At 41.4% G+C, this 25,304-nt stretch overlaps 1 long non-coding RNA gene across 16 annotated transcripts in view; it reads right to left on the minus strand.

The window, feature by feature from the left end:
- Window positions 1–25,304, minus strand: part of LOC147343043 (uncharacterized) — a 268,552-nt gene that overhangs the window by 179,474 nt on the left and 63,774 nt on the right. For 13 of the 16 annotated variants that reach the window (XR_015156904.1, XR_015156905.1, XR_015156896.1 and 10 more), the window contains one exon: window positions 5,829–5,920. The exons of the other annotated variants lie outside the window; for them this stretch is intronic. This is a non-coding gene — a long non-coding RNA (uncharacterized LOC147343043). The remainder of the gene's footprint in view (window positions 1–5,828; window positions 5,921–25,304) is intronic. 16 annotated transcript variants of the gene reach the window in all.

The following is a 25,304-nucleotide window of genomic DNA, read 5'->3' on the forward strand; positions in this document are numbered from 1 at the left end:
GGCAGGGGAAAAGAAGGGAGGGCAGGGAGGGGAAGGTAAGGGAGACAAGGGGAAAGGAGAGAGAGCAGGGAGGCATGGGGCAAGAGGAAAGAGGAAAAAGAGAGAGAGAGAGAGACTGCATCTTTCTTGTTCACCATGGCACACCCAATGACTCTCTCAGTATGACATACAATTAAAACTTAGTAAATATATACTAAATGAATGCTGGACTTAGCTTGATGGAGGCACAGAGGAAGGAGCCATTCATTGTGTCTTGGGGGAAAATGGGAGTAAGTATTCACCAAGATGCTTAAAATATTAAAACTGAGTTATGACTACTGGAAGGCTCTAAATCACACAATGTGACTTCCAATCTGGTCTTCTCTGACTTCTATCAACAATGGCAGATACAAAAATAGAACAAATAGAAGGAGGACAGGTCCACTTCCTTTTCTGAGTTCATTTCAGTTCAGTCACTCAGTCATGTCCAACTCTTTGTGGCCCCAAGGACTGTGGTACACCAGGCTTCCCTGTCCATCACCAACTCCTGGAGTTTGTTCAAACTCATATCCATTGACTCAGTGATCCCATTCAACCATCTCATCCTCTGTTGTCTCCTTCTCCTCCTGTCTTCAAACTTATCCAGAATCTGGGTCTTTTCCATTGAGTCAGTTCTTCCCTTCAGGTGGCCAGAGTATTAAAGTTTCAGCTTCAGCATCAGTCCTTCCGATGAATATTCAGGACTGATTTCTTTTAGGATTGACTGGTTGGATCTCCTTGCAGTCCAAGGGACTCTCAAGAGTCTTCTCCAGCACCACAGTTCAAAAGCATCAATTCTTTGGCACTCAGCTTTCTTTATAGTCCAACTCTCACATCCATACATGACTACTGGAAAAAACCACGGCTTTGACTAGATGGACCTTTGTCAGCAAAGTAATGCCTCTGGTTTTCAATACACTGTCTAGGTTTGTCATAGCTTTTCTTCCAAGGAGCAAGCATCTTTTAATTTCATGGCTGCAGTCACCATCTGCAGTGATTTGGGGGCCCAAGAAAATAAAGTCTGTCACTGTTTCCATTGTTTCCCCATCTATTTGTCATGAAGTGATGGGACCGGATGCCATGATCTTAGTTTTCTGAATGTTGAGTTTTAAGCCAGCTTTTTCACTCTCCTCTTTCACTTTCATCAAGAGGCTCTTTAGTTCTTCTATTTCTGCCATAAGGGTGGTGTCATCTGCGTATCTGAGGTTATCGATATTTCTCCCAGGAATCTTGATTCCAGCTTGTGCTTCATCCAGTCTGGCATTTCACATGATTTACTCTGCATATAAGTTAAAAAGCAGGGTGACAATATACAGCCTTGACATATACCTTTCCCAATTTGGAACCAGTCCATTGTTCCATATCGAGTTCTAACTGTTGCTTCTTGACCAGCATACAGATTTCTTAGGAGGCAGGTAAGGTGGTCTGATATTCCCATCTCTTAATTTTCCATAGTTTGTTTTGATCCACACAGTCAAAGGCTTTGGCATATTCAATAAAGCAGAAGTAGATGTTTTTCTGGAACTCTCTTGCTTTTTCTATGATCCAACAGATGTTGGCAATTTGATCTCTGGTTCCTCTGCCTTTTCCAAATCCAGCTTGAACATCTGGAAGTTCTTGGGTTACATACTGTTAAAGCTTGGCTTGGAGAATTTTCAGCATTAATTTGCTAGCATGTGATATGAGTGCAATTGTGCGATAGTTTGAACATTCTTTGGCATTGCCTTTTCTGAAGAAGTAGAAATTTCTTCATATTGGAGCATAATAGCTTTACAATGTTGTGTTGGTTTCTGCTGTACAGTGAAGTGAAGCAGGTATGTGTGTACATGTATCCCCTCTCTCTTGGTCCTTGTTCCCACCCACTCCCTACCTCATCCCACCTACCCCCTGCCTCATCTCCCTCCTCTAGGTCATCACAGAGCACCAAGCTAAGCTCCCTGTGCTATATGGCAGGTTCCCACTAGCTATCTATTTTACACATGGTCCTGTATATACGTCAGTCCTAATCTCCCAGTTCATCCCACCCCTCTTCCCCCACTGAGCCCACACGTCTGTTCTCTAGGACTGCATCTCAATTCCTGCCCTGAAACTAGGTTCATCTGTACCATTTTTCTAGATTCTGATCAAGTGGAAAATTTTAAAGCCTTCAATTCTGAGAAGCAAATCACAATTTTAGAAGTAATGCATTTGAATTTCCAAGAACTCAGAGACAATAAGGGGAAGAAGCACGGAGAAAACTAACAAAGAGAATGTGAAGTGCATCTAGGAGAACTTTTTGTACTTTCTTTTCATACACATTCAGTAAATGAATGATTCTGGCCAGGGGAGTTATTATTGCTTCCCATTTACCCTATTGAGAGTTCCTTCTCCATTAAAATAATCAGCAGCAATAAAATTATAAAAGCCAGTGTCTAATCTTTTCAAAGTTAGATTTATGGATTGTATCATGATCATTAGAGACACTACTTATCTGATCAAAACAGGAAACAAATACACTTCCCAGGGACTTGTGACACCAATAAGGTATGGTCTACAGCATTATAGTTAAGAAGTCATTACAAATGCCAAGTTGCTTCCTGATTTATCAATGTATACATCACAGCAGCAATTCCCTCTGATTCCAGCCTTGCCTAGACTCCTAAAATCAATTGCTTTAGTCCCCAATCCCACTCCACATCTGCTTTATTGTGAGGAAAATAAATGCATTCATAGCAACCCTTGAGTCAAAGAGTTCTAGAAATAAATACCGAGATGAAGATCACATAACTCCACCTCTCTGCTATCGTCCCTAATTACCCCTCTCCCATTCCAAGCCTCCCCAGACTACAACTGCCTGCTTGCCTACAAGTCAGACATGTCACAGGAGATGGCCCCAGAAACCCAGGTCAAAGCAGCCTCAGGCATAAGTGAAACGGACTGTCATATGCACCATGGAGGACCCAGAGAAGAGCCTTCAAAAATTCTTTCCCGCTTGCATTTGTACTAAGGCTGAAATTTCCTTACTTCAATTTTTCTTCTAAAGGAGGAAGGCATTATCAGAAATCAAGACCTTGGATAGCAGTAGAACTCACCTGTAGTCACTCCCCCTTACCTCCAGATAAACTTCCCTAATGTATATATCCCATGGGCAGAGGAGCCTAGCAAGCTACACTCCGTGGGGTCACAAAGAGTTGGACACAACTGGGTGACTGAACAACAAACAGTAGATACTTCCTCCTGAGATATGATGGTCACTCACCTTCAGAAAAGAAACAGAGTTTACCTGAACCACAAAGTTGGGGGAAGGAGGCCATTTCTAGATCAGTCTCTCTTGGACAGCAGAGCTTCCTGCCTGGGCGGTAGGTGTTACTATCTCCTTTATACAGATTGAAGAAACAGAGCCAACCACAAACCAGTGTAGAAATGCCCCCAACTGTTAAATACCTCACTCAGACTACCTCTGAGGGGTTGCATTTCACATCCAGCTAGCAAGTCAAGTTATTCCACCTGGGAAGCTCACACCCCTCTTCTCATGTAGCCAGCTCCTTCCCCTCCTTCAGACCTTAGCTAAACTGCTGCATTCTCAGAGTAGCCTTTCCTGGCCACTCAATCTAAAGTTGGTCATCTCTATTTTCTCTCACATTATTATTTTTCTTCATCACATTTATTACTCCTTTGTTTGCTTCCATCATCTGGTTTTTGCAGTAGACTATAAGCTCCACGAGGGCAGAGATCATCCCTCTACTCAGCACATAGCAGAATAGCCTTGTACATAATACACGCTCAATAAACATTGTCTAAATGAATAATGGGTGGAGTGGCATTTCTAATCCAAATGGCATAATTGTTACCACTATGTATGCTCCTTCGCAGTAAAGACGAGGAAAAAATCCGTTTGAAATCTGAAGCCTCTCATTCAGTAAGACTTCTTCCATTGGAGCTGAACCGATTGTACAAAATTCTCCCATAGCCCTCAAGAGGAAACTGCTCATTGCCATTATCCTCCCCAATCCCTGAGATCAGGCTTGGCAACCTCCTTGCGGCTTTCTCCAAGTTGTTCTTATTTGTATTTCAAAACCTCCACTGCCGCCCTTGAAGCTCAAACCATCTGATTCTAGCACCTGATAAGTTTTTGGTATCTATATTTGTTCACATTATCCTGAAAGTATACACGAGTTTTCTGGAGCAGAGTTATTATATCACTTATAGCAATAACCACATCAGTTCTCCTCTGTCTCAATTCTTCTCATTGGGGCTATGTATTGAGAACCAGATATCAGCATACCTGTACTAGGATCAATATGATAGGCAAGGAACCCAAAACATGAATCTGCGAGTTTACCTAGGATAAGAGCAGCTGTCCCCTTCCCCTCGTGAGAGAGAAAAAATGTTTCTCCCTAATATAGACTGAGTGAGAGAAGAGAATGAGTCCTGAGTTCTGGTCCTTTGAAATATAAATAAATGTCTACAGGAAGAAGTCATGTATGTGTGCTAAGTCACTTCAGTCATGTCCAACTCTTTGTGACCCTATGGACTACAGCCCAACAGGCTCCTCTGTCCATGGAATTCTCCAGGCAAGAATATTGGAGTGGGTTGCCATTCCCTTCTCCAGGGAATCTTCCTGACCCAGGGATCAAACCCACGTCTCTTGCATCTCCTACATCAGCAGGCAGGTTCTTTACCACTAATGCCACCTGGGAAGATCCAGGAAGAAGTTAAGCATCTACGAATTAACAATCTCTGGAATATCTCCATGATACTAGGTTTCATTCCTCTTCTGAAATGTAAATATTTACCTTGGGAGGTAAATTTCTCAGGCTGGTCTCTTACTATCTAGCGAAGTGAAATGTTAGTCATTCAGTTGTATCCAACTCTTTGTAACCCCTGGACTGTAGCCTACCAGGCTTCTCTGTCTGTGGTATTCTGCAGGCAAGAATACTGGAGTGGGTAGCTATTCTCTTCTCCAGGGGATCTTTCTGACCCAGGGATTGAACCCAGGTCTCCTACATTGCAGGCAGATTCTTTACCATCTAAGCCACAAGATACAAGACTTGTCCTGTGACCCAGATCGCAGGTTTCTTTGCTCAGAACATCCTAACCCTTTTCTGTAGCCCCACACCACCTTCTGGTTTTCCTCAAGTTGCCATTTCCCAATTTCCTATTCATGCAACTTTATGTATTAGCTCTTGAACTTCTTCTAAGTTCTGCCATCATCCTGGAGAATTCCAACAACCTCTGTGGCCAAATGTTAGGGAATGAGGAAATCTGATATTCCAATAAAGTTGAGGTAACCAGCATGAAAAGCAGTCAAGATCAAGGCTAGAAAACAGTAGCCACTCTACATACTCCAAGCATGGAGGGTTTAACACAAGGAGTCAGAGGTGAAAGAGCTGAGGAAGTGCAACTTAGGAAATTCACTGCTAAAAAGCCATGCTTATAGCACAGACTCAGAGAAGGCAATGGCGACCCACTCCAGTACTCTTGCCTGGAAAATCCCACGGATGGAGGAGCCTGGTAGGCTGCAGTCCATGCATGGGGTTGCTAAGAGTCGGACACGACTGAGTGACTTCACTTTCACTTTTCACTTTCATGCATTGGAGAAGGAAATGGCAACCCACTTTAGTGTTCTTGCCTGCAGAATCCCAGGGATGGGGGAGCCTGGTGGGTTGCTGTCTATGGGTCACACAGAATCGGACACAACTGAAGTGATTAGCAGCAGCAGCATAGCACAGACTTGAACGTCTTACAAGAGGCTCCCCAAAAGGCTGCTTCAAATGTCATGTCTTTATTTCCCCCTAAGCACCTCCTTAGAGAGTAAATAATGGCCCCACCTCTTCTTTCTGATCTGTCCTCATTGGTGAACTCTAACCCAGCTTCAGGGTTAGAAGAGAGAAGAGGATTCAGGGAAATCCAGCTTTCTGCCCTAAAAAAAAAAAAGACATCATACAACTGATTCCAAGTTGAAAATAGATAATCCAGGACAAAAAAAGAAAAAAAAGGAAATCAACCCTGAATATTCATTGGAAGGACTGATGCTGAAGCTCCAATACTCTGGTCACCTGGTGCGAAGAGCTGACTCATTAGAAAAGACCCTGATGCTAGGAAAGACTGAGGGCAGGAGGAGAAGGGGGCGACAGAGAATGTAATGTATAGATGGCATCATTGACTCAATGGACATGGATTTGAGCAAACTCCAGGAGATAGTGAAGGACCAGGAAGCCTGGCTTGCTGCAGTCCATGGGGTTGCAAAGAGTCGGACATGACTGAGCAACTGAACTGATACTGATACCTCCTATAGCTTTTGTTTTTTGTCTTCTCAAGTGGCCTCTGAGAGCCATTTGCTGAAAAGAATTGCTTTCATTATATACTTCGTCAACCCAACCAGGAAATCCTCAGATTTCTTTTTAGCAAAGATAAACATTGAGAGATGATGATACCCCTAAAATCTCTTAAATATTAAATTAAAATGATGAATATAAATCTGCAAATGGAATGTAGCAGCTTCTTGAATACATGCAGAGTAGTTCCACTGCTACATTTTTAAGCAGCTCATTCTGAACCATTTTCATTAGGGAACAATGTCTTCTAAAATCATGAAATTCAAACCATGAACATCAAATGTCCTTTGATGTCTCAGGTTTCCAAGATTGAAAGAGTCTGTGTTTTTCTGCTACATTAAGTAAAAATGGAAAAGTAAAACTGTTGAATGAATGGTGGCATGAAATTTCTTTTAACTCAGCATGAACCCACAGAAACCAAGAAATATGAAAAGTTCACTGATATAAAAAAGGGATTGAACTCATTAATGAAAAACTAAAAAAGTCTATCCAACTTGAAGTTAACCTTCTCGCTCTTGCAAGATGGAATTACACCTATATGGTCTGCTCTAAAAACTTGGTATTAACTACATGGGATGTTTTTAAAAATCAAAATATTCTGTAGAAACATGGGTGGTAACTTACTGTTGTGTGTTTACTGAATAATTTGCTGAGTAAAAAGCCAGGTAAGAATTAAGAATGGTCACCAGTCCAGGTTCGATGCATGATACTGGATGCTTAGGGCTAGTGCACTGGGACGACCCAGAGGGATGGTACAGGGAGGGAGGAGGAATGGTTCAGGATGGGGAAAACATGTATACCTGTGGTGGATTCATGTTGATATATGGCAAAACCAATACAATATTGTAAAGTTAAAAAGTAAAATAAAATATATTAAAAAAAATAAAATAAAATTCTCTTGGAAAAAAAAAAAAGAATTAAGAATGTGCCTTGAAGGCAGGGGATAGAGAGTAGAAGTATAGTTGTAACATAGAACACAAAAATAGACCAATAATCAACTACCAGATGAGCTGATGTCATTGGAAACTGAAAGTAAAGAGTCTGATCTGCAGAGAGTCCTCTGCATGTGCATAGTTTCTCATGCATATATACATACATAGGGTGGTAGTGGTTTAGTCGCTAAGTCATGTCCCAACTCCTCCAACCCCATGGACTGTAATCTGCCAGGTTCCTCTGTCCATGGGATTCTCCAGGCAAGAATACTAGAGTGAGTTGCCATTTCCTTCTTGAGGGAATCTTCTCAACCCAGGAATCGAACCTGGGTCTCCTGCATTGCAGAAAGTTTCTTTACCAACTGAGCTACAAGGGAAGCCCATATATATTTATATAGTTGGTCACAAAAAAAAAAAAAGTGGGGGGGGACTTCAGAAGGAATTACTCCTGTATGAATTTTATCTTCTCACTGTCCCAATTTTATTTTCTCACTGCCACTCCTGTCTCAGAACAATAATCAGAACTCTTTCCTGGGCTTCTCTGCCTCTGTCTGGTTCTCCTCATTTTCTGAATAGAATTCTTACTGACAGAAACACACAGTAGACATATCTTATACTAGGTCCTATGCTGCTACTGCTGCTAAGTCACTTCAGTCGTGTCCGACTCTGTGTGACCCCATAGACGGCAGCCCACCAGGCTCCCCCGTCCCTGGGATTCTCCAGGCAAGAACACTGGAGTGGGTTGCCATTTCCTTCTCCAATGCATGAAAGTGAAAAGTGAAAGTGAAGCCACTCAGTCGTGTCTGACTCTTAGAGACCTCATGGACTGCAGCCCACCAGGCTCCTCCATCCATGGGATTTTCCAGGCAAGAGTACTAGAGTGGGGTGCCATTGCCTTCTCCGAGGTCCTATGCTAGCTTTGGGAATTCCAAGGTGGCTCACTGGTCAAGAATCCACCTGCCAACACAGGAGACTCTGGTTTGATCCCTGGGCTGGGAAGATCCCTAAAGAAGGAAATGGCAACCCACTCTAGTATTCCTACCTGGAGAATCCTATGGACAGAGGAGCCTGGCAGACTATAGACTATGGAGTTGTAAAGAGTCAGACATGACTTAGCAATTAAACAATAACAATGCTAGCTTTGAGGGGTACAAGTCAAACAAAATGCAGTCTTATTTCACAGAGCAAAAGAAAATAGAGAATCCAAATTATTGCCTATTCAGAATACTGCCCTTCTTCTGGGAACAGTAACCTCCCACCAAGGTACAAGGAAACTACCTTGGGCAAAAAAAAAATCACGCTATGTGCTGACACTGAGGAACTTGGGTTTGAAATCATCATTCAGCAAAATGAGACTATCAGTGACCTTCTACATATCTTAACATGGTATAATACTCCCCATTTCAGTTCAGTTCAGTCACTCAGTCATGTCTGACTCTTTGCGACCCCATGAATCGCAGCACGCCAGGCCTCCCTGTCCATCACCAACTCCCGGAGTTCACTCAGACTCATGTCCATCGAGTCAGTGATGCCATCCAGCCATCTCATCCTCTGTCGTCCCCTTCTCCTCCTGTCCCCAATCCCTCCCAGCATCAGAGTCTTTTCCAATGAGTCAACTCTTCGCATGAGGTGGCCAAAGTACTAGAGTTTCAGCTTCAGCATCATTCCTTCCAAAGAAATCCCAGGGCTGATCTCCGTCAGAATGGACTGGTAGTTAATTGCATTTATTGAATGTCACAATCATTTTTCAGTATCATGTTCTTCTCTCAAGAGGTTTACAAATTTATTTTCCTTGTACAAAATATGCTTATCAAGAATACTTTTTAAATTAGTTTATGTTTTATATACAAAGAGGGAGAGAAGATGTTTTGAAAAATACAGAACCCAGTTAACAGTTAACACTCTGGAGGGTAAAATTAGAAGATACTCTCACTTTTCATTTTGTACACTTTAGTTTTAACGTCTTGTTTTAACTAGTACTTGGGTATTTTTTTTTTTAATAATCTCAAAGAAAAACAGAGAGTTCTAACCTGAAAGAAAAAGATTAACTGGTCCTATATTCAAGCTTAAACACCTTTATGATTTTATGACTCAGACTGGAAACTTTCTCCTTCCCATGTCTAAAGATGGCTTAAGAAATGGAGGATCTCTCTCCATTAGAAATTACATTCATCTTTGACACGGCTGTTCTCAGATGTTAAAAAAAATAAAATAAAAGGAAAGAAAAAGGCATTTCCTAATTCCCTAGCTGATGTGGTGGTACCAGGATGCCATTAGTATTTCAGCTTCCAATTTTTCTCTCTACTATCCTTAGCACATGTATTCTAAGCTCAAGATTCACCGCATTTACCACTTTTATTTTTGGCCACACTGCCAGGATCTTAGTTCCCCAGTCAGTGACTGAACTCAGGCCCTGGCATTGCAAGAGCAGAGTCCTAACCACTGGACCATTAGGGAATTCCATACAACTCTATTTCAGACAGGAAGGGGAAGGGCAAAAGAAGCTTGCAGACTGCATTAGCCCCCTTTTGAAGGTACTTTCCATGAAGCCCCCACTCAGTAACTTCCCCTATACCCATTGGCCAGAATTAGTCACATGTCCACCCCTAACTGCAGAGGATGCTGGGTAATGCAGTTTTCCATTGATGTACTGCCACTCTGATCAAAGAGAAGGTTCTGTTTATTAAGGATATAAGGGAGACTAGTATTGAGTAGGCCACTAACAGTCTGAACCTTTAGATGGAAACTTTCTGAGTAAACTGTTTATCTTATCTTATAACTAAATTGGCATTTCTCAGATTTCCTATTCCTGCTCTGGGTTTTACAGCCTTATTGCCATTATGATCCTTCCAGGCTGGAAATATATCAGAAGGTCTCAGTACCCCAAGCCCTAGCTCCAACTGTTTCTCTCACCTTGCCAGCTCCCTCCTCCTGCTCACAAGCAGGAGAGTTGCCCTCTGGCTCAGGTGCACCTTGGCTCAGCTTCCTGGCTCTTACCCAGGGATGTACAGCAAAAACTCCTACTCCTGCTTTGCTACCTGGTTTTCCTCCTCCTTATTCTCCCAACTCCCAGGTATGTCTTTTTAAAATTGTCTCCATTGAGAGTAATTACAAATTTATATGAATGCTGACTGAGGCTTATATAAAATGTGAACTGAAAGCCTTACAGTTTTAGGACAAGTTTTTGGAAATAAATCCACATATGCAAATTTTCACAAGAGGAATATTACTGTAAATGCAAGACAAAGATTCAAACAGATGGAGACAAAATACAGAAAGAAATAGGCAGAGAAAGAAAAAGAAACAGAATCTGTCCCTCTCTTTAAGTATTCCTGAAAAATCCTTATCTGCCTCATACAATCTAGATAATTTGGGGAGAAAAAGTAGACACAAGATGCTCTTGAGGATATTTTTCTTCCTGTTAGAACTTTGGTGTCTTAAGGAGAACAACCATGCTACTTGTATATTTCATCAAGGACCTTGAATTCTGGTGGAAATTTGATAAGTCCTAAGTGATGATCCTTTACAATATATATAGTATACTATGTTGAAAACAGTGACGTGTGAGTTGAACAACATACTCAGTATCATAAACAAAGCTAACCCTTTCTTCTGGGCTGGTGACAGAATACAGCATAGGAATTTATAGGAGGAAAAAACTGGAACTGAATAGAGTCAGAAATAGACACACATAAATATAGTCAACTCATCTTTGACAAAGGAGCAAAGATAGTCTTTTCAACAAATGGTGCTGAATATCCACATACCAAAAAGAAAAAATCTAGATAAAGACTTTACATGCTTCATAAAAATTAACTCAAAATGGATCACAGACCTACATGTAAAATGCAGAACTATAAAACTCCTAGAAGATAACATAGGAGAAAGCCCAGAAAGACTTGGGTATGTCAATGACATTTTAGATACAATACCAAAGGCATGGTCTATGAAATAAATAATTGATAAGCTGAACTTCATTAAAATTGAAATTAAAACTTCTGCTTTGTGAAAGACACAGTCAAGAAAATAAGAAGACAAGCCACAGACTGGGAGAAAATATTTGCAAAAGACAAATCTGATAAAGGACTATTATCCAAAATACACAAAGGTTTTTTAAAGACAATAATAATAATTTTTACAAATGGACCAAAGACCTTCACAAACGCCTCACCAAAGAAGATACACAGATGACAAATAAGCATATGTAAAGATGCTCCACATTATATATCATCAGGGAAATGCAAATTAGAACAACTATAAGAAACCACTATATGCTATGCTATGCTATGCTAAGTCACTTCAGTCATGTCCGACTGTGTGTGACCCCATAGACGGCAGCCCACCAGGCTCCCCCGTCCCTGGGATTCTCCAGGCAAGAACACTGGAGTGGGTTGCCATTTCCTTCTCCAATGCATGAAAGTGAAAAGTGAAAGTGAAGTCGCTCAGTCGTGTCCAACTCTTAGCAACCCCATGGATTGCAGCCTAATAGGCTCCTCCGTCCATGGGATTTTCCAAGCAAGAGTACTGGAGTGGGGTGCCATTGCCTTCTCTGAACCACTATATACCTATTTAAAATGGCCAAAAGTCATAACACTGACAACACCAAAGCTGATGAGGGTGTGAAGCAACAGGAATTCCCCTTCATTGCTCGTGAGAATACAAAATGGTATAGACAGTTCATCAGGTAGTTTGGCTGTTTCTTACAAAACTAGATATACTCTTACCATATAATCCAGCAATTTCACTCCTTGGTATTTACCTCCAAAAAGCTGAGGACTTATGTCCACAGAAAAACCTGCACAGAGATGTTTATAGGATTTTTGTTCATAAGTGCTAAACTTGGAAGCAACCAAATTGTCTTCAGTAGGGTAATTGATACATAAACGGTGCTAAGCTCAGGAAAGGCACTACTATTCAACACTAAGAGGAGCTACCCCACGTCCAAGGAGCAGTGGCTGCACGGGCGCAGGGCACGGAGAGAAGCTACTCCACATTCAAGGTCAGGAGGGGCGGCCGTGAGAGATACCCCTCGTCCAAGGTAAGGAGCAGCAGCTGCACTTTGCTGGAGAAGCCGTGAAGAGATACCCAACATCCAAGGTAAGAGAAACTCAAGTAAGACGGTAGGTGTTGCAAGAGGGCATCAGAGGGCAGACACACTGAAACCATAATCACAGAAAACTAGTCAATCTGATCACACGGACCATAGCCTTGTCTAACTCAATGAAACTAAGCCATGCCATGTGGGGCCACCCAAGACGGGCAGGTCATGGTGGAGAGGTCTGACAGAATGTGATCCACTGGAGAAGGGAATGGCAAACCACTTTAGTATTCTTGCCTTGAGAACCCCATGAACAGTATGAAAAGGCAAAATGATAGGATACTGAAAGAGAAACTCCCCAGGTCGGTAAGTGACCAATATGCTACTGGAGATCAGTGGAGAAATAACTCCAGAAAGAATGAAGGGATGGAGCCAAAGCAAAAACAATACCCAGTTGTGGATGTAACTGGTGATAGAAGCAATGTTCAATGCTGTAAAGAGCAATATTGCTTAGGAACCTGGAATGTTAAGTTCATGAATCAAGGCAAATTGAAAGTGGTCAAACAAGAGATGGCAAGAGTAAATGTCAACATTCTAGGAATCAGCAAACTAAAATGGACTGGAATGGGTGAATTTAACTCAGATGACCATTATATCTACTACTATGGGCAGGAATCTCTTAGAAGAAATGGAGTAGCCATCATGGTCAACAAAAGAGTCCCAATGCAGTACTTGGATGCAATCTCAAAAATGACAATGATCTCTGTTCGTTTCCAAGGCAAACAATTCAATATCACAGTAATCCAAGTCTATGCCCCAACCAGTAACGCTGAAGAAGCTGAAGTTGAACAGTTCTATGAAGACCTACAAGACCTTTTAGAACTAACACCCCAAAAAAGATGTCCTTTTCATTATAGGGGACTGGAATGCAAAAGTAGGAAGTCAAGAAACACCTGGAATAACAGGCAAATTTGGCCTTGGAATACGAAATGAAGCAGTGTAAAAGCTAACAGAGTTTTGCCAAGAGAATGCACTGGTCATAGCGAACACCCTCTTCCAACAACACAAGAGAAGACTCTACACATGGACATCACCAGATGGTCAATACCAAAATCAGATTGATTATATTCTTTGCAGCCAAAGATGGAGAAGCTTTATACAGTCAGCAAAAACAAGACCAGGAGCTGACTGTGGCTTAGACCATGAACTCCTTATTGCCAAATTCAGACTGAAATGGAAGAAAGTAGGGAAAACCACTAGACCATTCAGGTATGACCTAAATCAAATCCCTTATGATTATACAGTGGAAGTGAGAAATACATTTAAGGGACTAGATCTGATAGACAGAGTGCCTGATGAACTATGGACAGAGGTTCGTTACATTGTATAGGAGACAGGGATCAAGACCATCCCCATGGGAAAGAAATGCAAAAGAGCAAAATGGCTGTCTGGGGAGGCCTTACAAATAGCTGTGAAAAGAAGAGAAGCAAAAAGTAAAGGAGAAAAGGAAATACATAAGCATCTGAATGCAGAGTTCCAAAGAATAGCAAGGAGAGATAAGAAAGCCTTCCTCAGTGATCAATGCAAAGAAATAGAGGAAAACAACAGAATGGGAAAGACTAGAGATCTCTTCAAGAAAATTAGAGATACCAAGGGAACATTTCATGCAAAGATGGGCTTGATAAAGGACAGAAATGGTATGGACCGAACAGAAGCAGAAGATATTAAGAATTGGCAAGAATACACAGAAGAATTGTACAAATAGATCTTCATGACCAAGATAATCAAGATGGTATGATCACTCACCTAGAGCCAGACATCCTGGAATGTGAAGTCAAGTGGGCCTTAGAAAGCATCACTACGAGCAAAGTTAGTGGAGGTGATGGAATCCCAGTTGAGCTATTTCAAATCCTAAAAGATGATGCTGTGAAAGTGCAGCACTCAATATGCCAGAAAATTTGGAAAACTCAGCAGTGGCCACAGGACTGGAAAAGGTCAGTTTTGATTCCAATCTCAAAGAAAGACAATGCCAAAGAATGCTCAAATTACCGCACAACTGCACTCATCTCACACTCTAGTAAAGTAATGCTCAAAATTCTACAAGCCAGGCTTCAGCAATACATGAACCATGAACTTCCAGATGTTGAAGCTGGTTTTAGAAAAGGCAAAGGAACCAGAGATCAAATTGCCAACATCTGCTGGATCATGGAAAAAGCAAGAGAGTTCCAGAAAAACATCTATTCCTGCTTTATTGACTATGCCAAAGCCTTTGACTGTGTGGATCACAATCAACTGTGGAAAATTCTGAAAGAGATGGGAATACCAGACCACCTGATCTGGCCTCTTGAGAAATCTGTATGCAGGTCAGGAAGCAACAGTTAGAACTGGACATGGGAAAACAGACTGGTTCCAAATAGGAAAAGGAGTACATCAAGGCTGTATATTGTCACCCTGCTTATTTAACTTATATGCAGAGTACATAATGAGAAACGCTGGACTGGAAGAAGCACAAGCTGGAATCAAGATTGCCAGGAGAAATATCAGTAACCTCAGATATGCAGATGACACCAACCTTATGGCAGAAAATGAAGAGGAACTAAAAAGCCTCTTGATGAAAGTGAAAGAGGAGAGTGAAAAAGTTGGCTTAAAGCTCAGCATTCAGAAAACGAAGATCATGGCATCCGGTCCCATCACTTCATGGGAAATAGATGGGGAAACAGTGGAAACAGTGTCAGACTTTATTTTTTTGGGCTCCAAAATCACTGCATATGGTGATTGCAGCCGTGAAATTAAAAGACGCTTACTCCTTGGAAGAAAAGTGATGACCAACCTAGATAGCATATTCAAAAGCAGAGACATTACTTTTCCAACAAAGGTCCGTCTAGTCAAGGCTATGGTTTTTCCAGTGGTCATGTATAGTTGTGAGAGTTGGACTGTGAAGAAAGCTGAGCGCCAAAGAACTGATGCTTTTGAAGTGTGGTGTTGGAGAAGACTCTTGAGAGTCCCTTGGACTGCAAGGAGATCCAACCAGTCCATTCTAAAGGAGATCAGTCCTAAGTGTTCATTGGAAGGACTGATGCTAAAGCTGAAACTCTAATACTTTGGCTACCTCATGTGAAGTGTTGACTCACTGAGAAAGACTCTGATGCTGGGAGGGATTGGGGACAGGAGGAGAAGAGGATGACAGAGGATGAGATGGCTGGATGGCATCACTGACTTGATGGACATGAGTCTGAGTGAACTCCGGGAGATGGTGATGGACAGGGAGGCCTGGCGTGCTGCGATTCATGGGGTCGCAAAGAGTCAGACACGATTGAGCAACCTAACCTAACTGAAATGAAAAAGAAATGAGTTATTGAGCCATGAAAACACATGGAGGAAGCTAAATGCATAATGCTAAGTGAAAGGGGCCAATCTGAAAAGGCTACATATTCATTTAACTAGAGAGACATAAGAAAAACAGGAGTTGCCAAGGGGTGGCAGGAGGTAAGATAGAACAGGTGGGGCACAGAGGATTTAGAGCAGTGAAAATACTCTGAATGATCCCATAGTGATGGATACATCCCATAATACATTTGTCCAAACCCACAGAACGCACAATATCAAGAGTGAACCATAATGTAAATTATAAACTTCTGGTGATGATGTATCAATGTCAGATCATCAGCTGTAACAAAGGCACTACTCTGGTGGGAAATGCTGATAACAGGAGAGGCTATGTAAGTGTGGGGGCAGGAGAGAAATGGAAAGTCTCTGTACCTTCCCATCAATTTTGCTGTGAACCTAAAACTGCTCCTTTAAAAATATCATAACAAAAAAAGAAGAAAGGGGAACTGAACAGGTACTGTAGTATGCTCACAATCACCATGGGCACCCTCTGATGTATGAAGAAACTAAGTTTCAAAGAGACTAATTTACCCAAGAGCACATACAGCTACTTGACTTCGAAACTTTTCCATATGGCCAATAACACTACTGAAGGGCTTAAAATGAGAATTAAAATGGCTTCTCTTGATATAGGCATTTGCTTTATCCTGGGAAAATTTTTCATTTAGTGAAAATCTGAATCACAGACCCTACCTTTGGCATTATCTTACATTAAAAATTAAAGATGCATTTGATACTAAAACATGATTTCTAGAAACATTGTTTTTGTTCAGTCACTCAGTCCTGGCTGACTCTTTGCAACCCCATGGACTATAGCATGCCAGGCTTCCCTGTCCTTCAGCATCTCCCGAAGGTTGCTCAAACTCATGTCCACTGAGTCAGTGAAACCATCCAACCATTTCACCCTCTATCATCCCCTTCTCCTCCTACTTTCTGTCTTTCCCAGCATCAGAGTCTTTTCCAATGAGTTGTCTCGTCTCATCAGATGGCCAAAATATTAGAGTTTCTGCTTCAGCATCCGTCCTTCCAATGAATATTCAGGACTAATTTCCTTTAGGACTGACTGGTTAGATCTCCTTGAAGTCCAGGGGATTCTCAAGACTCTTCTCTAACACCACAATTCAAAAGCATCAATTCTTCGGTGCTCAGCCTTCTTTTTATGGTCCAACTCTCACATCCATGCATGACTATTAGAAAAACCATAGCTCTAACTATATGAACCTTTGTTGGCAGAGTAATATCTCTGTTTTTTAATACACTGTCTAGGTTTGTCATAGCTTTTCTCCCAAGGAGCAAGCATCTTTTAATTTCATGGCTGCCTTCACAGTCCACAGTCCACAGTGATCCTGGAGCCCAAGAAAATAAAGTCTTTCACTGTTTCCATTGTTTCTCCATCTATATGTCATGAAATGATGGGAATGGATGCCATGATCTTAGTTTTTTTAATGCTGAGTTTTAAGTTAGCTTTTTCATTCTCCTCTTTCACCTTCATCAAGGGGCTCTTTAGTACCTCTTCACTTTCTGTCATAAGTGTGGTGTCACCTGCATATCTGAGGTTATGCACAATTCTCCTGACAATCTTGATTTCAACCTGTGCTTCATTCAGTCCAGCATTTTGCATGATGTACTCTGCACAGCTTTTTTAAAACACTGAAATGTAAATTGACCATGAGATGAAAATTTTATTTCTCCTCTTCCAGAAGCACAGTTTTCAAATAACTTATTCTAGAAGCAGATTTTTCAAAGGAACACTAAAAAGTGTTATGGTAAACTAAAACCACTTCAAATACAATTTCATTGAACATTAATTGAAATAGGATTAAGATGAAGGTCTTTAAATGCTCCAGACAGAGAGAAGGGCAGATAAAGACAGAATTCCTCATAGACTTCTTAATGAAACACTTCCTAGGATTCATGCAGAGAAATTAACAGCCAAGCAAACCACAATTGGCCCAAGTCATCCCAACACTGAAGTTCACATCCATACTTCTATTTGATCCCCTGGGTCTCTGGGGCCCTGAGGTTTCTACCTTCATCTATCAGTCAGTTCTGGGACATTACATTGGGATTCTTCCCTTGCAGCTTTCACCAGATCTCTTTGCTTGAGTATAGAGTCCCAAAAGGCAGTGAACCATAGAACTGCTTTTGACACAGCAGTGGGATTCTATTTCACAGCTTTTTACTTTACCATCTCAATAGCTGTGAAAAGAAGAGAAGTGAAAAGCAAAGGAGAAAAGGAAAGATATAAACATCTGAATGCAGAGTTCCAAAGAATAGCAAGAAGCAATAAGAAAGCCTCCTTCAGCGATCAATGCAAAGAAATAGAGGACAACAACAGAATGGGAAAAGACTAGGGATCTCTTCAAGAAAATCAGAGATACCAAAGGAACATTTCATGCAAAGATGAGCTCAATAAAAGACAGAAATGGTATGGACCTAACAGAAGCAGAAGATATTAAGAAGAGATGGCAAGAATACACAGAAGAACTGTACAAAAAAGATCTTCACGACCCAGATAATCACGATGGTATGATCACTGACCTAGAGCCAGACATTCTGGAATGTGAAGTCAAGTGGGCCTTAGAAAGCATCACTACGAACAAAGCTAGTGGAGGTGATGGAATTCCAGTTGAGCTATTTCAAATCCTGAAAGATGATGCCGTGAAAGTGCTGCACTCAATATGCCAGCAAATTTGGAAAACTCAGCAGTGGCCACAGGACTGGAAAAGGTCAGTTTTCATTCCAGTCCCAAAGAAAGGCAATGCCAAAGAATGCTCAAACTATCGCACGATTGCACTTATCTCACATGCTAGTAAAATAATGCTCAAAATTCTCAAAACCAGGCTTCAGCAATACGTGAACCGTGAACTTCCAGATGTTGAAGCTGGTTTTAGAAAAGGTAGAGGAACCAGAGATCAAATTGCCAACATCTGCTGGATCATGGAAAAAGCAAGAGAGTTCCAGAAAAACATCTATTTCTGCTTTATTGACTATGCCAAAGCCTTTGACTGTGTGGATCACAATCAACTGTGGAAAATTCTGAAAGAGATGGGAATACCAGACCACCTGATCTGGCCTCTTGAGAAATCTGTATGCAGGTCAGGAAGCAACAGTTAGAACTGGACATGGAACAACAGACTGGTTCCAAATAGGAAAAGGAGTTCGTCAAGGCTGTATATTGTCACCCTGTTTATTTAACTTCTATGCAGAGTACATCATGAGAAATGCTGGGCTGGAAGAAACACAAACTGGAATCAAGATTGCCGGGAGAAATATCAATAACCTCAGATATGCAGATGCCACCACCCTTAAGGCAGAAAGTGAAGAGGAACTCAAAAGCCTCTTGATGAAAGTGAAAGAGGAGAGTGAAAAAGTTGGCTTAAAGCTCAACATTCAGAAAATGAAGATCATGGCATCCAGTCCCATCACTTGATGGGAAATAGATGGGGTAACAGTGGAAACAGTGTCAGACTTTATTTTTGGGGGCTCCAAAATCACTGCAGATGGTGACTGCAGCCATGAAATTAAAAGACGCTTACTCCTTGGAAGAAAAGTGATGACCAACCTAGATAGCATATTCAAAAGCAGAGACATTACTTTTCCAACAAAGGTCCGTCTAGTCAAGGCTATGGTTTTTCCAGTGGTCATGTATAGTTGTGAGAGTTGGACTGTGAAGAAAGCTGAGCGCCAAAGAACTGATGCTTTTGAAGTGTGGTGTTGGAGAAGACTCTTGAGAGTCCCTTGGACTGCAAGGAGATCCAACCAGTCCATTCTGAAGGAGATCAGCCCTGGGATTTCTTTGGAAGGAATGATGCTGAAGCTGAAACTCCAGTACTTTGGCCACCTCATGCGAAGAGTTGACTCATTGGAAAAGACTCTGATGCTGGGAGGGATTAGGGGCAGGAGGAGAAGGGGATGACAGAGGATGAGATGGCTGGATGGCATCACTGACTCAATGAACGTGAGTCTGAGTGAATTCCGGGAGTTGGTGATGGACAGAGAGGCCTGGCGTGCTGGGATTCATGGGGTCTCAAAGAGTCGGACACGACTGAGCAACTGATCTGATCTGATCTGATCTGATCTTCCTGATATCACAGTGGCCTCTGAGATGACTTACTGTATTAAACAGCAATTCATCTGTAACAAAGATGCAATTAGGAGTGCATATTTTTTTTTCTAAGTCCAGAGTAAGAAAGCCCAAGGCTACAAAGTTAGCGGAATAAAAGAAATAACAAAAATCAGAGTAGAAATAAATGCAGGCCAGAAAAACAACAGAAAAGATGAAAGAGATTTTTTGAAAAACTTAACAAAATTGACAAACCTTTAGAAAGAAACTAACACGAATAGAGAGAAGATTAAAAAAAAAAAATCAGAAAGGAAAGAGGAAACATTACAATTGATAACAGAAATACAAAGGATCAGGATCATAAGACACTACTATGAACAATTATACACCAAAAATTGGATAAACTAGAAGAGATAGATAGACTTCCCTGAAATATACAACCTACCAAGAATGAATAAATCATAATCAATAGAAAATCTAAACATACTATTAATGAGTACAAAATGGAATACAAAATGAAGCAGCACAAAGGCTAACAGAGCTTTGCCAAGAGAACACACTGGTCATAACAAACACCCTATTCCAAAAACACAAGAGACGACTCTACACAAGGACAGTACCAGATGGTCAATACTGAAGTCAGACCGATTTCATTCTCTGCAGCCGAAGGAGAAGCTCTATACAGTCAGAAAAAATAAGACCTGGAGCTGACTGTGACTCAAATCATCAGCTCCTTATTGTAAAATTCAGGCTTAAACAGAAGAAAGTAGGAAAAACTAATAGATCATACAGCTATTATACAGTGGAGGTTACCAACAGATTGAAGGAATTAGATCTGGTAGAGAGAAGAACTATGGACAGAGGTTCATAACACTGTACAGGAGGTGGTGACCAAAACCATCCCCATGAAAAGGAAATGCATGAAGGCAAAGTGGTTGTCTGAGGAGGCTTTACAAATAGCTGAGAAAAGAAGACAACCAGAAGGCAAAGGAGAAGGGGAAAGAGTTACCTAACTGAATGCAGAGTTCCAGGGAATAGCAAGGAGAGAGGAGAAAGCATTCTTAAGTGAAAAATGCAAAGAAATAGAGGAAAGCAATAGAATGGGATACTTTGGCCACCTGATGTGAAGACCCTGATGCTGGGAAAGATTGAAGGCGGGAGGAGAAGGGGACAACAGAGATTGAGATGGTTGGATGGCATCACTGACTCAATGGACAAGAGTTTGAGTAAACTCTAGGAGTTGGTGATGGACAGAGAGGCCCTAGCATGCTGCAGTCCATGGGGTCGCAAAGAGTCAGACATGACTGAGCAACTGAACTGAGCTGAATAGAATGAGAAAGACTAGAGATCTTGTCAAGAAAATCGGAGATACCAAGGAAGCATTTCATGCAAAGATGGACACAATAAAGGACAGAAATGGTAAGGACCTAACAGAAGCAGAAAAGATTAAGAAAAGATAGCAAGAATACACAGAACTGTATAAAAAAGGTCTTAATGACCCAGATAACCACAATGGTGTGATCACTCACATAGAGCCACACATCCTGGAGTGTGAAGTCAAGTGGGCCTTAGGAAGCATTACTAAGAGCAAAACTAGTGGAGGTGATGGAATTTCAGCTGAGCTATTTCAAATCCTAAAAGATGATGCTGGGAAAGTGCTGCACTCAATATGCCAACAAATTTGGAAAACTCACCAGTGACCACAGGACTATAAGAATGTTCAAACTACCATATAATAGCTATCATTTCCCATGCTAGCAAGATTATGCTCAAAATCCTTTATGGTAGGCTTCAACAGTACATATACCAAGAACTTTCAGATGTACAAGATGGATTTAGAAAAGGCAGATAAACCAGAGATCAAATTACCAATGACCCCTGGATCAAGGGGATTCAAAAACACATCTGCTTCATTAACTACACTAAAGCCATTGACTGTGTGGATCACAACAAACTGTGGAAAATTCTTAAAGCGATGGGAATACCAGACCACCTTACCTATCTCCTGAGAAACCTGTATGCAAGTCAAGAAGCAACAATTAGAACTGGACATGGAACAATTGATTGGTTCAAAATTGGGAAATGATTATTTCAAGGCTGTATATTGTCACTCTGCTTATTTAACTTATATGCAGAGTACATCATGCTAAATGCCAGGCTGGATGACTCACTCAGGCTGGAATCAAGATTGCTGGGAGAAATATCAACAACCTCAGGTATCAACAGCCTCAGATGATAGCACTCTACTGGCACAAAATGAAGAGGGACTAAAGAGCCTCTGGATGATAGTGAAAGAGAAGAGTGAAAAACCTGGCTTAAAATTCAACATTCCAAAAACTAAGATCATGGCATCCAGCCCCATCAGATCAGATCAGATCCGTCACTCAGTCGTGTCTGACTCTTTGCGACCCCATGAATCACTTCATGGCAAATAGGTAGGGAAAAAGTGGAAAGTAACAGGTTTTATTTTCTTTGCTTCAAAATCACTGCAGATGGTGACTGCAGCCACAAAATGAAAAGATGCTTGCTCTTTGGAAGAAAAACTATGACAAACTTAGACAGTGTATTAAAATGTGGAGACATCACTTTGCCAACAAAGGTCTATATTGTCAAAGCTATGGTTTTCCCAGTAGTCATGTATGAATGTAAGAGTTGGGCCAAAAGAAGCCTGAGTTCCAAAGAATTGATGTTTTCCAGTTGTGGTGCTAGAAAAGACTCTTGAGAGTCCCTTGGACAGCAAGGAGATCAAACGAGTCAATCCTAAGGGAAATCAACCGTGAATATTCATTGGAAGAACTAATGCTGAGCCTCCAATACTTTGGCCACCTGATGCAAAGAACCGACTCATCGGCAAAGACCCTGATGGCAGAAAAGATTGAGGGCAAGAGGAGAAAGGGGCGATAGAGGATGAGATGGTTGGCTGGCATTACTGACTCAGTGGACATGAGTTTGAGCAAACTCCGGAAGGTAGTGAAGGACAGGGAAGCCTGGCGTCCTGCAGGTCATGGGTTCACAAAGAGTTGAACACGACTTAGGACTGAACAACAATAACTAGCAAGTAAGATTGAGGAGGCTTTCCTGGTAGCTGAGTGGTAAAGAATCCGCCTGCTAATGCAAGAGACACAGGTTCAATCCCTGATCTGGAAGATCCCACATGCTGTGGAACAACTAAACTCATGGGCCACCACTATTGAGCCTGTGCTCTAGAGCCCAGGAGCCACCACTACTGAAGTCTGAGCACTCGAAAGCCCAAGTTCCTCAACAAGAGAAGCCACCACAGTGTGAAGCCACACACTGCAACTAGAGGGTAGCCACTGCTTACTGCAACTAGAGAAAGGCCACACAGCAATGAAGACCCAGCACAGTCAAAAAATAAATAAAATTATTTTTTTTTAAGTTTAAAAGAAAAGTAAGATTGAGTCAGTAATCAAAAATTTCCCAACAGGGAGACTTCCCTGGTGGTCCAGTGGCTAAGACCCCATAACCCAATGCAGTGGGCTTGGGTTCAATCTTTGGTTGGGGAACTAGATCCCACATGTCGAAACTAAGAAGACCACGTGCTGCAACTAAGAAGCCCACATGCCACAACTAAGACCCGGGGCAACCAAAATAAATAACTAAAAAAAAAAAATTTTAATATCTTGCAACAAAGAAAAGCCCAGAATCAGATGATCTCCCCAATGAATTCTACTCAACATTAAAGAATGAATATCAATCCTTTTCAAACTCTTTCAAAGGACTGAAGTAGAGGAAACACTTGCAAATACATTTTATGAAGCCAGCATTCCCCTGATACCAAAGCCAGATAAGGATACCAAAAGAAAAGAGAACCAAATGGTGGTCACCAGGGCCTGGAGTGTGGGGGAAATGGGGAGACGTTGATCAAAGGGTACAATGTTCCAGATGTAAGATGAGTAAGTTCTGAGGATCTAAGGTACAGCATGGTGATTATAAATAACAGTATTGTACTAGACACTTGAAAGTTACTAACAGAGTAGATCTTAAATGTCCTCACCAAAAAAAGAAATGGTAATTACGTAAAGTGACAGAAGGATTAACTAACACTATTGTGGTAATCATTTTGCAATATATGCGTAGTAGCAAGTCAATGTATTGCATACATTGAACTTTCACAATGTTATATGTCAAGTATATCTCAATAAAGCTGGAAAAAATAAAACCATTTTCCATGATGACAACAACAAAACAGATGCTGAGAGCTAGTATGGCAGTTCCCTAGTGGGTAATAGACATTATAGACAATAATAAAAATAACATAATAAATAACAATAATTTAGCCCACAACACATGTGCCAGGGACTGTTTTCAACACTTTACCTACAAATTTTATCTTAGTTAATTCTCTACCACCCCTCTGAGGTAGTTGTTGTTATTATTATTGTTATTTCCACTTTACAGATGTGAAAACTGAGGGGTAGAAAGGTTTAAAAACTTACCGGCAAAGAGGTAATGTTACTAAAAGGTGAGGGGTCCAGCTGCTTGCTGCTCAAAAGCAAATAAACAGGCCAGGTTGGTGGAAAGGAAATTTGCTTTATTTCTAATGTCCGTTACTGGGACAGGGGGGTGTATGGCCAAAGGCCAGCTCCCCCTGACTGTCAATCAGTGCGCCAAGAGCTTTTAAAGGCTGAGGGCAGGGCTTATGTGCAGAAACAGTACAGACAGCTCTGACAGTCATCTTCAAATTGGCCACTGGTGGTCTGACTAGCATCTTACTCTTCAGTTCCAGGGTCAGCTTGTTTCCACTTCTTTGAAGCCAATACTCCAAACTGTGGCAGCTTATGTTGTGGCTACAGTCTGGTCATCATGTAGTTAACTTTTTCCACCTGGTGTCTCAGTATATATTAAGATAAGACAGATCACAGGATATGGCTCAGAATATTATCTATGGCCCCTGCTGCTGCTAAGTTGCTTCAGTCATGTCCGACTCTGTGCGACCCCATAGACGGCAGGCCACCAGGCTCCCCCGTCCCCAGAATTCTCCAGACAAGAATACTGGAGTGGGTTGCCATTTCCTTCTTCAATGCATGAAACTGAAAAGTGAAAGTGAAGTTGCTCAGTCGTGTCCAACTCCTAGCGACCCCATGGACTGCAGCCTACCAGGCTCCTCCATCCATGGGACTTTCCAGACAAGAGTACTGGAGTGGCCCCTGAGAAGGAACTAAAGGCCCTTGACTGTGCATAATGACTACATTATTATTATTTAGTGTCCTTTGACTGTATTCCTCTGTGTCTGCCTGTTCATTTCTCTGATAAAACATTCTTTAACTAAAGACAGACTGAAGACATGGGAGCTGGGGAGCAAGGATCATAGCGTCCTGCTCCATTTCAGTAATAGAGTCAGGATTCAAACCCAGACACACTCTTTTTTTAAGATTTTCTTACTGTAGACCATTTTTAAAGTCTTTATTCAACTTGTTACAATATTGCTTCTATTTTTTTATGTTTTGGTTTTTGGGCACAAAGCATGTGGAATCTTAGCTCCCCGACCAGGGATTGAACTCTCATCCCCTGCACTGGAAGGCAGT

This window comes from Bos grunniens, chromosome 28 (genome assembly GCF_055505025.1).
Source record: "Bos grunniens cultivar Pamir isolate PY7600 chromosome 28, Bosgru_T2T1.0, whole genome shotgun sequence".
NCBI classification, from domain to species: domain Eukaryota; kingdom Metazoa; phylum Chordata; class Mammalia; order Artiodactyla; family Bovidae; genus Bos; species Bos grunniens.